Genomic DNA, 16,812 nt, shown 5'->3' with positions numbered 1-16,812 from the left:
TATAAAACAAAACAAGGAGGCATCTCGATGAAACATTCCAGATTTCTAGAGGCCCCTGAGTCGCTGCTTCTGGTGCAGTGTCGCCTTTATGGTGACGTCAGTGACGTCGCACTGACGAGAACGCTGTCCGAAATATTGGCATTACGTACGAATGAAGTCGGAACTGTTACGATAAGATCGGCGAGGGACTGTTTACCAAAAGTAGACATCACCGTTTTGTAGACCCTCATTCAATAGTCGTATGCCGAGATTTAAGAACACCGGATATACCGTTGGTCTGCATGAGCGAGAAAACGCGTTTTATCACTTCTATGAAGAAAACACACTATTACAGCTAGTATGCGCGCATGCGTTTGAATTATAAAATGAAATATTGAGGCAACTCGATTAAACTTTAAAATCTACTTGAGGAACCTATACCGCTGCTTCCGGTGCAGTCAAGCTTTCATGTTGACGCATTGAAATCGCTTTGCATCTTTAATCATATCCCCTTGTACTTTTATGAATAAGAAGGGAATGGTATAGCTTAAACATAACTAGTATTCAGCTACCGGTTAGTCTTCTCTAGAAGTAAGGGTCAGAAAAAACTTCAAGACCTGTATCAGAGACATAAATTTAATAAATCTTACATTAAAATAGCCAAAAATAACAAATATATGTAGCTAAAACATGACTAGTATTCAGCTATCGATTAATCTCCTCTAGAAATAAGGGTCAGAAAACAACATCAATAACTGTATCAAATATATAAATTTAAAAAAATATTACATTAAAATAGCCAATAATAACGAAAATATAGCTGCGCTATTCTAGAATGAACCGAATATAAATATCCGCAATAATGGCCTCTAAATAAGGAATTGGCGTAAAGTTAGTACCTTATAAGGAAGCCTGTATTTCGAACAATCACTTTCGGATATGTTATATTTAAGTTGTAATGTGGGTTATTTAAGCATGATTATGTTATATGGACGTATTCTGTCACATTTCTTTTTATATTCTATGTTTCTATACACGCTGAAAACAAATATTGTGTAAAATATGCTTTTAGTGTTTGAATCTAAAATGAAATTTACTGCTAAACAAATAAAGCTCTTTTATTTAATTCAAGTCAACTTCACATGTATTTTCACAATCTAGAAGTAATGTCTACAAATAAGGCTACAATTATACACAATTGCAGTCATCGATCATTTGGTCACAATTGAAGAAAGAACCAAATGAATTATAACGTCTTTTGTAACTTCTTTGTTATCATTTAATCACACAAACATAAAATAACATGACATCACAATTATTTAAAATAAATACATGAGCTTTAAAATTGAGCGGTTATAATTTAGACCCTGCACAAATATTTCAGCATTTTTATTAACGTTGGTACACTGGCGTTTACATCGTGTAAATATATCGTTAATGTCGAGCGCGTGCTCAATAAAAAATAACAATATAATATCATATGTTAAACCGTCAAACGGAATGCTTTATACAAAATATACCGGTAACACACTTTGGTAGTAGTATACAGGTACTTTTCAATGTCGTAAATTATATCATCGGACAGAACCCTTTAGTTCAATGTAGTTAATCAATGCGACAGTACAGTGTCAACTCTTATCGTGAAAATACTCGATGAAATCATCACAGTTATATTGCATTACTGTATAGAACCGAAAATCGTGATAAATGGTAGGTCCTCCCCCCACCCCCCACCCCCACCCCCCCCCCCAAAAAAAAAACAAATAAAAAAACAACTTTGTAAGCCCACTGCTGTTGTCTTTTAACATCGACCGAAATTGTTAGGTCAAAATCTGTGTTTCAATAGAGATTCCTTCTACTCGTAGGCGGGTAAAACACACGGGCGTGCAGCGACGCAGCCGACAGGAATCTGGATATCCCGCTCACAGCTGTCCTCATCGCCGACGCAATCATGAAGCCTCACATGCTGCAGCGTGTATACTTCCTCGCATTGAATAATGGAATTCGGTATTTGTATCATACTTGACTCACATTTTACGATTCTCAACCTGCTAGGAACGTACGTTCTGTCAACCATTGTTTCGTATCTCCATGGACACAAGGCACGCGTTCGCAAACCTCTGCATTCACTGCTTCGCTTCGTCCGATCCTTGGCATCAACATGCAGATCTGTTCCTCTTTCAATATCGTAAACTCCAGTTGATAGCTCGAAGCGATCGTGAAACATTGAGGATAGCACCCGTGATGAGTTGATTCTCGTTGTGTTTTGATTGTTGCTTTCTTTTGTTGCCCACTCTGTACTACTATGCGGAAAACTGGACACCACGCAAGCCAGAAGCACTGCGGACAGCAGTGTATTCGTTCGATAACACTGAAACAATACAATAAATAATACTTATTAGAACCAGTAACAGATAAATGCACAGTTCATAAACTCGTTAAATAAAAATATGATCATAATACTTTTAATAACGTAAAATAAACAGGCCGTTACGTTACATTCATTTTTATCAACAAAGCTACAATATATATATATATATATATATATATATATATATATATATATATATATATATATATATATATATATATATATATATATATATATATATATTATTGTTAGTTAATGCGTATCACGGTAAATACACATTCATGACAGGAATGAAACAACAACACATTATAACTTATTGTGCATTTTTTCCATAGTACATGCGTCTTAAACTATTTAAGTTTAATGTTATACTGATATGCAGGTTATTATAGGATGAATATCCCTTTTAAAATTGCAAATAATTAATACACTACCATTTTCAAAGCAATTCTTGTTGAAGTATGATTATTGTGACAAGATTTTATCTTTATATAGTTATACTCTGGTAAAGTTAAACGTGACAGACCAATGATTTTAAAATACCAATTGCATATGTTCGATATTAAACAACATCCGTTTTGTGTCAACATGTCTGCCTCTAAAACGCGGAATTTCCCTTAAACTATGCTTGTTCTAAATATGATGACATGTGGTGTTGTAATAATAGTGTCGTAGTATTTTTATGTGGTTTTGCAAGATAATGTTAACTGATAATATATGCAAATTTGAATCGAGTTTATTGAGGTCCTTTTCCGAATACACTGTTCATCCAGCTGGGCAAATGTTGACCTTTAGACCCGCTTCACTTCAGTCGTTCTGTTGAATTATGACGAATTGTTGAATAAATGATATCTCAGAGTATTTCAGGTCAAGTGTGAAGATAGTTTGAAGAGCAAGACCCGATAACCAACGCTGTGTCCGACACTTTTGATTCGTTGAGACAGCTCCATAAACACGGTCAACTTCCCTTTAAATCACTGTCAGCGTTTCAAATGGCCCGGACCAATGAATGAAACAATAGTTAATATTTTTGTATCAACACGCAGTTCTCTTCATTATTGTTAAAAACGACGCATTCATTCGTGGAATAATCGTGGACGTGAATAGTTTACCTCAAGAGCAAAGCGCAAGTTCGTTGAATGGTCATTCTGATATCAGATATTTACATTTAATCACAATAGACTGTCAATAACGCTTATCAAAATACACGATCAAGAAGTATTGAAGGGCTTTCGTTTAGTTCAATTGTTTGATGGATATTGAAATTGGCATTCTCTCTACGTCAGAATATGACACATGTATTGAGATGATAAGCCGATATTTTTATTGTCACACCGTCCTGTTTTGGGCAACGCCGAAGTTGCAAAAGTAAAACATAGACCACTACTTGAATTTAGCGGTTTTCTAATGTTTAAGTAAATCTTAATCAAGCATATTCAGTTATATTAAAATCGAAGTAATGTGTCAAGGGTGGGTTTTCTTAACGAATAAAAAGATTATCCTCTTTAAGCTTTCAACTTTTATGTTGGCGTAATTTGATTATAGAGTTTCCAAATACGATTACAGATTTAAACGCATTCGTTTTGTATAAAGGTCATCAAAGCAGCTAGTTAAATATTTATAGCATAAGTAAAGAAAAATGACCTTGATATTTAATCTGACATCAGCCATACAAAATGTTGAATCGGTCATACATCTTCAAAAAAGCTAAATGATTCTCTTTAATATTCGTTTCCAAAAATAAGCTTCGAAATAAGTTTCTATAATACTGCTGCTTTTTTATATGAAAAAGTCATGCATTACTTTGCGTACGTTAATACCCAATATTAGGTTTTTTATTGCTGTGCTCCATAATCCAATCATTCGGCCAATGTATATTATTTTATCACAAAACAATCACTTTAATATATATTCCCATGCCGTTTGTCTATTTAATACCATTCTTGTTTGGTTCTTCTTCGAACAATACATATTTAGGATTTTGCTATTTCAAAAAACAAATCAGGTAAACTCAAATGAGATTTATGTTATTTTGCATGCAATTTAAGATAATTAATATCTTAAGTTGATGTTGTCTTATATGATACGACATGTCGCATATTCGAACCACTTTACAAACTTCAAGATGAAGGTCATACCGTAATTACTCTATGTTTTCGGACACTCTAAGTTTTCGGACATCCCGTTTTTAAGCAAAAATAATTATTTTTCGTGACTCTTAATTTTCGGACACACGAGTTTTCGTCCATAATTAATGTCTCTAAGTTTTCGGACAGTCTTTTTTACAGCGCTTTTTTACCAAATTTCGTTTCTGTTTTGGATATCTAATGACACTTCGATCATGGGGTTTTACAACCAGATTAACATCATAAAACATGAAAGGTGCATGCCTGAGGGCAACGGACCATTACATTTGCGTTATAGGTTAAATAACCTTGTAAACCGGTATGATTCAATGGTTTCGCCCGATAGCATAAGCGTTATGACAATAACAAGGGGTAGTGCCAATTAACATGAGTGAATCCACATGAGTGAATCCTTTGTCTGTGGTTGAACCACGTGACCTATGTATCGGTCAGCTTAGCAATTAGTGACGTCACAGCAGAACTGTGCTATTATCTACCGCAATGGTACTTCCCCTTCTCAGTAAAATAACTGACAAATACTAAACGCTTCAAAGTGTGATGCTCCCTATTGCAAGTTTTACGAACAATGGAAGGTGTAAGACAACAACTATCGGAAATGAACAAACAAAGAATTCATTGTTTGCTTTTTTTGCGTTAATTACAGGTTCATACTAGCGAGTATCGGAACATCACATGCTCATCTTTGAACTCGTTGGTCAAAGAACAACCTTGTAGTAACGATCTGTCAAATAAATTAAGAATTTAAAATTATTTAAAATGCAGTGCAAACACATATAACTATAATTTATACTATACGGCATGGTATATAGCGCGTGCTATTACCCGTAGTCGTTTATACAATTGACGCTATTTCGGACACTTCAATTTTCGACTCTAAGTTTTCGGACACCTGTATTTTGTGAATATTTTTCGTATCTAAGTTTTCGGACACGAAAACATAGAGTAATTACGGTAGTTAAAAATTAAATGTGAATATACATCGATATATATTAATTATGAGTTCAAACATCGTTTAACATCCGTGTTCACGCGGTATGTGAGGGTTTTAAACACGATGGAAAATATATTTGATTAAATCAATGAGACAGCATTGTAATGTTTCTATTCAATATATTTTATTGTAAAACGTTATTGTTTTTCATAAATAATACTTTACACATTATTGTAATTTTCTTTCAGTATTTAATGTTGTTGTGCTTTTTTGTCGATGTTGTTATTGTTGCATAATTTTCGATACTGGCATGATTTTCACATTTTTTAAATAAAGCTACACACTAGCTTTGTTACCGTGTTTTGTTCTATGGTTCAGAAACATAGATACATACCTTGGCTTTTTTACATACTCAGTGGTCATTTATAAAGTAGATGCAGAGAACCCATTTATTCAGTTTATAAGATGAGTTGATTAGATGAATATACCTTTTAGAAGTTGTAAAGCTTAGCTTTCATAAGTATACTTTTAAATATAAAACCTCAAACGTGTGTTGTTATGAAATCATTTGTCTCTATACATTTGTATTACGAATCTCTACAAATGGATCAAGAAACGGTATTTCATGGTATCAAAATACAACTGATAATGGAAAAGTATTACTATTGTGATATTTAATGCTGGACATTTATAGTCACGGAGCTTGCTGGCATTTCAACAATATTTTTGGTGACTGGTGAGAAAGGCAGAGACACACTTGTAACGTAGCAAATTGAGTAAATAAGACAGCAAGAATTTTTTCACAGTTGTCCTCTCATATACAATCAAAAACCAAATCAATATTGAGCTCTTTTAGAGTTTGATTGTCATATAGTATATAACGAAGGTACACGAATCCATCAGGTCGTCACTAGGCTTCGTTTAATTGGATCAGCGATTTAATTGTCTTTGGTATGAATTCTTCGACGATCAGGGACAAACTGCTAAACGAACGTACACTGCTTTCAATAGAAAAAAAATGCAAATAGCTAAGTAGAAAGAGTACATTCAAGAGCACTTAAAGTCGATATAATCTACGACATCAAATGACGTCGCGTCATTCTCGAAACCAGGGTGTTAGAAGAAGTCTATATGGAGGCTATTAGCGCTACCGCATAGTAAACGTGGCATTACGCATCAAAGCACCAAACCATGCAACGACCGCGGAACTTCAAACGCACACTTTGGGAAAACATATCAAACATGCAATAAACTCAGTTACTTTGCTCTCATTGTAGAGATGAGAATTGTGTTTGTAACAGTAACTGTACCTCCAAGTTTGAATACACAGACACAATTATGACTAAACATTGTGACTGCACGTTTTCCGGAATGCGCTTTTGTTGTTATCTTTATGGGTCATTCTAATACAAGATTACATTTAAAAATTGACGCACGATCTGCAATGTACATACTTCGAGTTGCGCAATATTGTACCATGAAAATATATCTTTAATGACCGCTAGCTGCTCACACTCTTACAAACTACGCAAGCGTACTATTTGTTACACCCTTATTGGTCAATTGAATTGGACACAATTGCCTATTACCCTACGACGTTCAGTACAAGGTTTAGAATGTCAAGGTAATTACGTTTACCATTTGATCTGAGTTACATTAAATACATTTTTAAAATGTCCGTTGACGAGATATTTGGGGCTCTTAAATGGGTAGTATTTGTTGTTGACGATATTCGATTTGGAAAATGGAAAATTTGAGCATTATAATAATCTAATTGCTTTGCTTGAAAACGGGGTACGTTTGGGTATTAGTTGTTGTTGACGATATTCGATTTGGAAAAAATGGAAAATTTGAGCATTATAATAATCTAATTGCTTTGCTTGAAGACGGGGTACGTTTTTATCATGATGAACGTCTGATTGACGTGAAAGAAGTACCATTGTTTGGTAAAGTCAGTACAGACAATGATTTTAAAGATCAGAACAATTACGCCTTTGTAGTATCATAAATTTAAAACAGTTTTCCTCAGTGGGTTTAACCTTCCCAAATGTTAAACTCGTTGTCTATAATGCAAGCATATATTATCCAACGACAAGCACAATAAGTTTGGAATTAATTAATTATTTAAGTTTGGCAAAATATCTGTCGAGGCTGAGTTTAAACAACAAATGCATAGTTATCTTTTGTAAGAAATAAAACATTAACAAAAAAATTACAATACAATTATGATAGCTTATATCCCCGACCCCGGAAGGATGTGTTATAATAGGATCATGCCAAAAAGATTCTCGAAAGAAACTCGTTGAATGAGAGAATCTTCCGCCAAAAAGTTATTTCATTTCATTTTTTTTTTCAAAATTATTTGTTTAATTTGCATGTTTATGTGTTTCATGTGAAAAGAAAAGTGTTTCCTGTCGCCTATGCACTACAACAACCCGACTTCATAGTGGTACATCGAATAGCTAGCTTTGTTGCAGTCTTTCAGTTAACAAATTAATCAAGCGGTATCAGAAATAATTTAACCGGTTAATTGTTTTAAAACATGTTGCATCCCTAAAATAAGTGATTGTTTAGTAATGAAAAGAGTATTGCTGTTATGAAATTAATAAATTAATTAAATGTGTGTTATTTTGTTTGCTGTCACTCTTGTGCGCAATAATAAAAAGACAACCATTCACATGCATTGAATGAGATTGTAACCGCCTTCAAAAACTTGCCCGAGCACACACTGTCTCAAGTTCAAGTAAAATTAACACATCCAGTTTGTAACGCGCTAAAGAAATTATATTCTACCGTCCAAAATTGATAAGCGTCGTCTTTTAATAATGAAGATCTATCTCTAAAGAGCAGATTACGGAAAACTTCATAAGAGAAAGCCGAAGAATAAGAAGCATACGATAATTACACACTTACATTGTTGTTTCCAATAATAACTGACCATGTTTGTAACAGTGAAATCTTGATCGTTACTTGATACCTGTGGTTCCGCCGGGATAGGTACCACTGCCCCCTGGTCCGTGCTGTTGCCCGACTACCGACATCCGGCGTCTCCATGGCCCGTAAAGCCAATATAACAGCTCAATGAATAAATATAGTGATGACGTCATCAACTTCACTGCTTTAATTACGTCCGCAAATGATAAGAGCAAAAAGAAAGTTTATTTATGTGTGAATTTAAAAAAAAAATGTATTAAACCATACAAATAATATTGTTAATAAAAACGGAAAGCGAACAATGTTATAAACAACGATTTCAATGGAATGCAAAACTAAAGTAAACGTAGAGTTTAAGCTTTGCTAATACAAGTTAACTAGACAAACCACTAACAAGATAAACAGATCACCAGTGAAAACAAACAGCTTTCTTATAAAATCATAAAATAGTCTTGTTAATAGAAACGGAAGGTGAACAATGCTATAGACGATAATTTTAAATTAAATATTGAATTGAAATTCATAAACTCATGTTAACAATTAAACAACATTTAAGACAAAATTATTCACTAAAATACATATTCGCTAAGTTGCCACACAATTGTCGCTGTTAACGTAGAATTTAAGCTTTGCTTAATAATACAAAGGTTAACTAAACAAACCACTAACAAGATAAACATATCACCAGTGATACACGAACAGCTTACACAATGTAAGCCGCTTTCAAAATGTCACAAAACTGCACGACACCACAAATAGTTGAAGTAGACTTTAGCTGTTTATTTTAATATAGATTTAAATTTCGATAATCTTACAGACACGTGATCGATCTATGTTATATCTAATCTTATATTTAATCTTTTATCTAAAATCCAAAATATAATTATATTTCCCCGAAACTATATGTACTAAATGTTTATATAATAAATAACAGTACGAAAAACAGTAAAATAAAAATTACACAACCATATTATATACTAAAAAGTTCAATCATGCGACAAAAACATTTTTTTTTTAAATTCTAAATAAACAATGAAATGCAACTTACTCAGCAGTGAGACAACAGGGTAAAAGAAGGCACGTGGAATTAGAGCCTACTATATACTATGATTCAGCGCCCTTACGCGGGGGAATAATTTTCATGAAAGATAACTATTATATGATGGATAATACGTATATCGATATATATATATATATATATATATATATATGATTCAGCGCCCTTACGCGGGGGAATAATTTTCATGAAAGATAACTATTATATGATGGATAATACGTATATCGATATATATATATATATATATATATATATATATATATATATATATATATATATATATATATATATATATATATAGTTAAATAGCTTGCGTTGGATAAAATGGTTTATTCTAAAGCGAATAAACATTAGTTACATTGTACTTGCTTTATTAAAAAACGGGTTGGGGTTTCGATCAGCTACACAATGACGCTTTTCATATCAAAATGAAATACGAAGCATAAGTCAGGTACTTTGACAATAAGAAACAGGCTACACTTGGATGCAATTTAGGCAAAGAGGGTGTTGATGCAAGCAAACCTAAGACCTCCGCAAGCTAGACATTAACCCCTATACAGAGCTTGTATGCAAGCATCGAATGTAAGATATTGGAAGTGGCAATAGTGTATGGCCAAAAATGGTTTAATCAGAATGTATATTGGCACGAGCTCATAGTTCACTCGTAAGCAAATTGCAGCCATCATGAAAAACACTGTCTTCAGTACCACCGCGTTTGCAGAGAAGGTTACACATGATTAACATACGCCAATTGGGTCAAACGTAGGCTTGGAAACGAATTCCCATCAGCGACCTACTTTCTTAACAAACAATGCGTCATACGCTGATGAACATTACGGGTTTTACTTACAACTTCGCACAGACTGAAAAGGTTTAGAAACTAACACATGCATACTCGAAAAAAAATCTATGGAGACCAATATACCAGTTTCTTAATACTACCACTGTTGCAGTTTTTAAATATCATGATAATATATATGACGCGTCGAATTTCAGAACGGGCTGAATATGCATCTTTGTTTGGCAGAGATTATCAATAATTATATACCAGTTCTTTGAGATTGTTTATATTCGGAATATTGACGCGCACTGACCTCGTTTTCAATAACGTAAAACCTATGCATATAGACATGTGTTTAGTCAATATATTGATAAGTAATATAAACATTCTTATACCTCGATAATAATTGAGCGACATAATAGTTAGTACCATTGGCGTATATTTATTCATTTTATTTCATCTTCATAAAAATACGAGTAACCCATTAACATCAGAGTAAAGGTGGTCTGGAGATTAAACATCGATAATTGCACATAACAAAGATAAAAATATGCCGTATAATAAAAAAATTGTATTATATAAGTATAATTCTCAAAGGCATGGGTGTGTCGGTGTTTTTCTTTAAAAGTTTACATGGACGAGCGAAAGTGTAAGAGGTGTGTTGCATCAACCATAATACAAAGCAATATAAAAGGCGAAGTACATGACAGTATTTTAATTTGATCTTAATTTTCTTTTAAGTGGAATAATTTTTTTCTTTAACAGTGAATATTTTAGCATTTATATATAAAGTGAAAAAACTAACAATCTGTAAACTGAGCTGTTTATGTACGTATATTGATATCTCTTTACACTTGATTGTGAATGATACATTTATGTCATTTATATAAACAACCTCTATTGTTTGCATTTTTCGACAACATTATCTAACCCTGTTGTGGTCAGCGAAAACGCTTTTTTAAATTATTTTGTTCCGTGCAATAACGCACACTCTTTATATGACTACGTACTGACGGAGTTTTATTTTACTGGAACCTGCTAAACACTTAAATGTTTAGCATCAAATAAAAAAAATGTATAGGTATTAAGCACTTTATTAGGTTTCCGGACATTCGTTCCCATGGAATATTACAGACCAGATGTTCGTTCGTATAAAATAAATTTGGGATCACATGTGAAACTAAAATCCAGGATAGCAATAATGAAAGAACCATTGCCTGGGCTGTCTAAATAACGATGGAACGAATATCAGCTTGTGTAAAAGTTAGGATAGGAACGATTGTCTGTTGGAACGAATGGCCGATATTCAAATATTTATTATGATTAAACTGGTTAATATATATACAGTATTCAGTTTCTGACAATCAGTGGGGACAAATTACTTTAATTAAATTTGCGTATTTGGTGTCAAATAAGTCTTACAAATGACTAAGCAATACACCACGAGAAGACATGTGGGTATCAAAAATTGTATTAAATGACCGGTCATCTTCCACATGTGGTTTATGACACCTTGTTGTTATTTGTGTGTAACGTAATTAAAAATCATAGAATCACCCTGGAATAAACATCACATACTTTCCAACGAACAACGGAAATCTTGCGAATGATCGTCGTAATAGTCATGGAACTTCTCAAAATAAAAAAAGAACTTTCCAGCACTTTTTGTAGGATTTTCGTTAAAGGAACGATACTATGAAGGTGTCCGATACTATGAGAGTAAGGGTTACTATATAGTGTTTTCTAGTTTAATGAAAAATGTACTATTTTCAATAGTTTTGTTTTTCATGTAATTAGAAACATCATACTGTTTATCCACTGAGGCTACTTTAAACTGTCTGAAAGCTATGACAACTATAATTGTAAGGCCCCTAGGCTTTTAGTGCAGGTTGATAGCCAGTTTTACTGGTCTGAGGTCGCTGCTTCCTAGTCGGCTCCGAGATCATCAGTTGCAAGGGCGAGATCTCGGGTAGATGTTGCAGCCATCTTCGTAAGAAGAAGGTAGGTGGGTAATCTGGTTCTTTCAGCAGAACCATTTGGGAGTCAATATGATGGTAATGCACTTGTAGTATTCTGCTCTTCATAGCCCTAACAGGTTGAGTTGTTGCAGAAGTCTTCAATAACCAAGCACTTCTCGTTTTGTAAATTTTCTATTTTCCGCAGGAAAAGTTCTGTGTCTTCCTGGCTGTACAGACTTTATATTGTAGTTACAGACCTGTCTCTTCTTATGTTAATACTTTGATGTCAGCTTGTTGGTCAGTATCTACTCTAATTTATTGTTCCGGGATATTGTTATTGAGGAGCGTAAACACTCTCTATTTATGTCTTTCTTCTCTGTCTAGCCTGAATGCTTGGTATCCATTCTTAAGTACTATAGGAACATTATTTAGTAAAATAAAACCAGTAATGATTCGTTTACGTGTTATTTTGGATCGAGACAAGGTGAATCGTTATCGTCATTTTTGTATTTAAATAATATTGATGAACATTTTATGCTTAATACGTTTGAAGGAGTTAATTTTGGTATGTTAAAAGTGTTTTTATTGTTAAATGCTGATGAGTGTAATATTTGCGGAATCGGAAACTGGACTACAAAATGAATTAGATTATTAGAGCAGTATTGTACTTAATGGAAGCTAATGTGAGTAAAATACAAATACTGATTTTTAAGAAGGCGAGCAGAATAGACGAAATTGTTTTCGTTAATCGGGAAAAGGGACGTGTTCCGTTAATAAATAAACGTATCATCTGTGTTTTAAAGTACTGGTTTCAAATATTACAATATGATAATGTCAAGTACATAAACATCGTTAATGATATGTTATTACATGCTTATGATATATATCCAGAAAAAAATGTCTTGGGTTAATTCCCTCAAGGTATTATAAGACAGATTAGGTTAGTGAAGTATGTTTTTTCTCAAGGGGTATGAGGTATTAATATATTTTTATCCATAGCTAAACAAACGAATATCGGATATGTTTTTCAAACCTGGTCAAGTGAAATGCAAAACTCGACCAGAGGTAGAAGTTGTAGCCTTTCCAGTAGCTTTACGTTCCAACCATATTTAAATGTAGTTTATGTTTCAAAAATTAGAATTGCTTTAACTGTTTTATAGTATCTACCCACAGACTTGAAGCGGAAGCAGGGAGATGACACAAGCCTGAAAATATACCGTTTCAAAACAAAAAATGCAAACACTGTTACGTTCTTGAGAACGAATTTCATTCTTTTACTTGAATGCCCAATACAAGGTTTATTTATTTACGTAAGAAGTATATAAATACATATTACTGGAAAAACACAAACATGCTCATTGTTATTGAACTCTAACAGACTGACAATGAAAAAAGTGTAAGAATATATATATATATATATATATATATATATATATATATATATATATATATATATATATATATATATATATATATATTTGTTTTTTAAGCTTTTAAACAGAGAGCTGACTTAATAATCACAAGTTTCTCTCCATATGCTTACATTTATCTATCTATTTAATATAAACATACAAAATACGACAATGTGAATACAATTATTTTGTATTAAGACTTTCATCTAGTATAGGTTCTGGTTGTATCCCATTTTTGTATTAAAGGGATCTTTTCACGCTTTGGTAAATTGACAAAATTGAAAAAAGTTGTTTCAGATTCGTTAGTTTTCGTTTTAGTTATGATATTTGTGAGGAAACAGTAATACTGAACATTAACCATGCTCTAATATAGCCATTATATGCATCTTTTGACGATTTTAAAACCTAAAAAATATAAAGCGTCGCAACGCGAAACGATTGAATAATTTGGAGAGTTCTGTTTTTGTCGTTAAATTTTGTGAAACTACGAAGATTGCTTATATAATGTATAAAATACGTCTAAAATGTGTACTCGGCGAAATAGCTCAGTAGGCTAAAGCGTTTTTACTTCAGGACTCTGGCAGGACTCCAGGGGTCACTGGTTCGAAACCTGCTCCGGGCAATGTTCTTTTCCTTTTTTTAATTTTTTTCTTGATTTTTTACTGGAGCTTTTACGATCCAATGTTTACATTTATCAATATAAAGCATTTAATGAATAAGCTAAAAAATGCCAAAATCTGTGAAAAGGCCCCTTTAAGACTTTCTTCTAGGTTCTGTTAAAATTCTGTACGCCATTTACATGTGTATGTTGTTTGTTGTAATACGTGTGTACTAAAGGGCTTAAAGCCTAACGTTTGTTGAAATAAACTCCATATTTTCTGCAATACTTGTTGGTAAAAAAATGCAGTTACATACTCATACTCAGAAACGTGTTTCAAAGTAAACACTTATCCATTTGTTTCCATAATTTCATTGTCTTTCACAGTGAACATAAGGTTAAACAAAAACATATGTGTATTGAGCTAGTACATTTAACCCATGAATTATCTGTATAGCATCGTATACTCTACTTTGTCTCATTTTCTGTTGCTTTGTAATATAATATAAATATAAATAATAACATTTCTTTCAATCTAAAGCAAACAACCAGCAGAAAAATGTGCATTACGATTTGGGCCCCCAATGAACTCAAATATCTTGACAAGATCCACCTACACGATGAACCTTAATTATAAGTCTGGATAAATATATGTAAGATATGGATTTTCCAAAATTCTTATTTTGTGAAAAGCGGCATGGTCAGGAACATATGCACCAAAATACTCAGGTGTACATAACCACACGCTGATAAATATATTTATAAGTTGTTATAACTCTAGCTTTTAAGTTACGTGCGATGCAAGTACATTTCTACTATGTCATTTTTGGTGAATAAAGGCCATACATATTGTTAAAAATGCAAGAAAAAGTCGCTACGGATGCTTATTTACATGATGATATGAAATTATACGCATGCATGTACATGTATTTACAAACAATCACAATAGCGTGTTGTTGAATAAATTTACCTAAAATATGTATCTATGTTTTTATATATTTTAAATACAGCATAACTTACTGAATTCTGTACAATTATTTCATATTTAATTACACTGCAAAGGTTTTTGCAGTATCTTTACACGCTAATTGTAAAATCACCCATCTGGCACGAGTAATTATTACTGAATATCATTGTCTCGAAGTAGTTACAGTCTTTTTCATCGACACCGTCAGTCTTCTTTATAAAATCAACAACAAGAGGTTAAGCTATCGGCAATCCTGCGTAGAACTTTCCAACTACCGGTAACTGCTGGAGGAGACATAGCAACGGTTTCCGCAAACATGCCGTCCCGTGTTTCATGAAAAAAGCGACCTACTAAACATGGGTGTTCACACCACAAAAAATATATATAAATAATTGCCTGCTCGAAATGGCCTGCGTCTTTAAGAAATAGACATTATCCTTCGTCACTGTTGGCAAACAGTGCTGCAAAACCAAGAAGTCGACATCGTACAATAAACTGCCTCGATAACTATATAAGAATTGTTGTTTCCAGAGTAGCCTGGCTCTTCTTCCGAAATAAATAAACCAACCATATGTCTCGTCACTGTTCGTGCACTTCTTCAATAACAAGAATAAACTGTTCCTCAGCTAAATATTTGACCGCATTTTATGGCGGCAGTTTCCATGTTAGCACAACCTAGATAGCAAATACATTGTATCAGACTTTGAGGCGGAGCCGCTTCAGTGGTTACACATACCTGTCTTTAATGGTTACACATATCTGTCTTTAATGGCTACACATACCTGTCTTTAATGGTTACACATACCGGTATTTAATGGTTACAAATACAGTAGACTCTCTGTAAACCGAACGGTCTCGGGACCGGCCTGATCGTCCGGTTTTCAGAGAGTTCCGGTTTACCAAGAGTATGCATATTGCCGAAATATACATGGTATGCATTGTGTACAGAATCACATAAAAATAAAACAAACCATATACATTGACATGTACCATGTGTAAACTGTACGCAGGTACTGATGATGTTGATTGCATTCTTAAAAATGTGTTTTTAATCGATTAAAAGCAAAACAAAATCCATACCGACTTGTTTTGATTAATCCCATAGTGAGCGTAGTGCTTTATACATGTACGTTCGTGGCATTTGTCATATAGGCGAGTGAAGACACAAATAAGATTGTTGTAGATACACTATTTAGTATTCAATACATACATGTACCACATTTCATATAACATACACACAAGCAAAAAACAGCGTCATAATTATTTTTAAGATATTCATAATGCGTTCGAAATTAGCAAACGGCAGTGAATGAATTTGCTGTTGTTTTTGTTTTTATCGAGTGCACCGGGATTGTCTCCCATATGGCCATCGCCCCTAGAAAGACTTGTTAGTTGGTTACGGGGGATAGTGCAAGATACAGGAGACACCCTGTTCCAGAGGTGACCCTGGGTCTTTTAGTGCCCGGTGTATAGCACCTAGTACACTGCACCTCGGTTTAACGTCTCATGCGAAAGACGAGTAAGTAGGTTAGGTGCAGCGGGGAATCGAACCAGCGATCTCTGGATTGTGAAGCCAGTGTGTTACCACTAAACCACGGATCCGCTACAATGAATTTGCATACAGATGGATGGATATTTAACAGTCATATTTCTAACAGTTTATCTGACAAACAAACA

The 16,812-nt window shown here is 33.6% G+C and overlaps 1 long non-coding RNA gene across 1 annotated transcript in view; it reads right to left on the bottom strand.

The window, feature by feature from the left end:
* Positions 1–1,768: 1,768 nt before the first annotated feature.
* Positions 1,769–16,812, bottom strand: part of LOC127871457 (uncharacterized) — a 30,818-nt gene continuing 15,774 nt past the window's right edge. The window contains exons 2-3 of the long non-coding RNA XR_008045347.1: positions 8,406–8,543; positions 1,769–2,350 (exon numbers count right to left, since the gene is read on the bottom strand). This is a non-coding gene — a long non-coding RNA (uncharacterized LOC127871457). The remainder of the gene's footprint in view (positions 2,351–8,405; positions 8,544–16,812) is intronic.

Source organism: Dreissena polymorpha, chromosome 3 (genome assembly GCF_020536995.1).
Source record: "Dreissena polymorpha isolate Duluth1 chromosome 3, UMN_Dpol_1.0, whole genome shotgun sequence".
Taxonomy (NCBI): domain Eukaryota; kingdom Metazoa; phylum Mollusca; class Bivalvia; order Myida; family Dreissenidae; genus Dreissena; species Dreissena polymorpha.
This window is presented reverse-complemented; position numbering and strand designations above follow the sequence as displayed.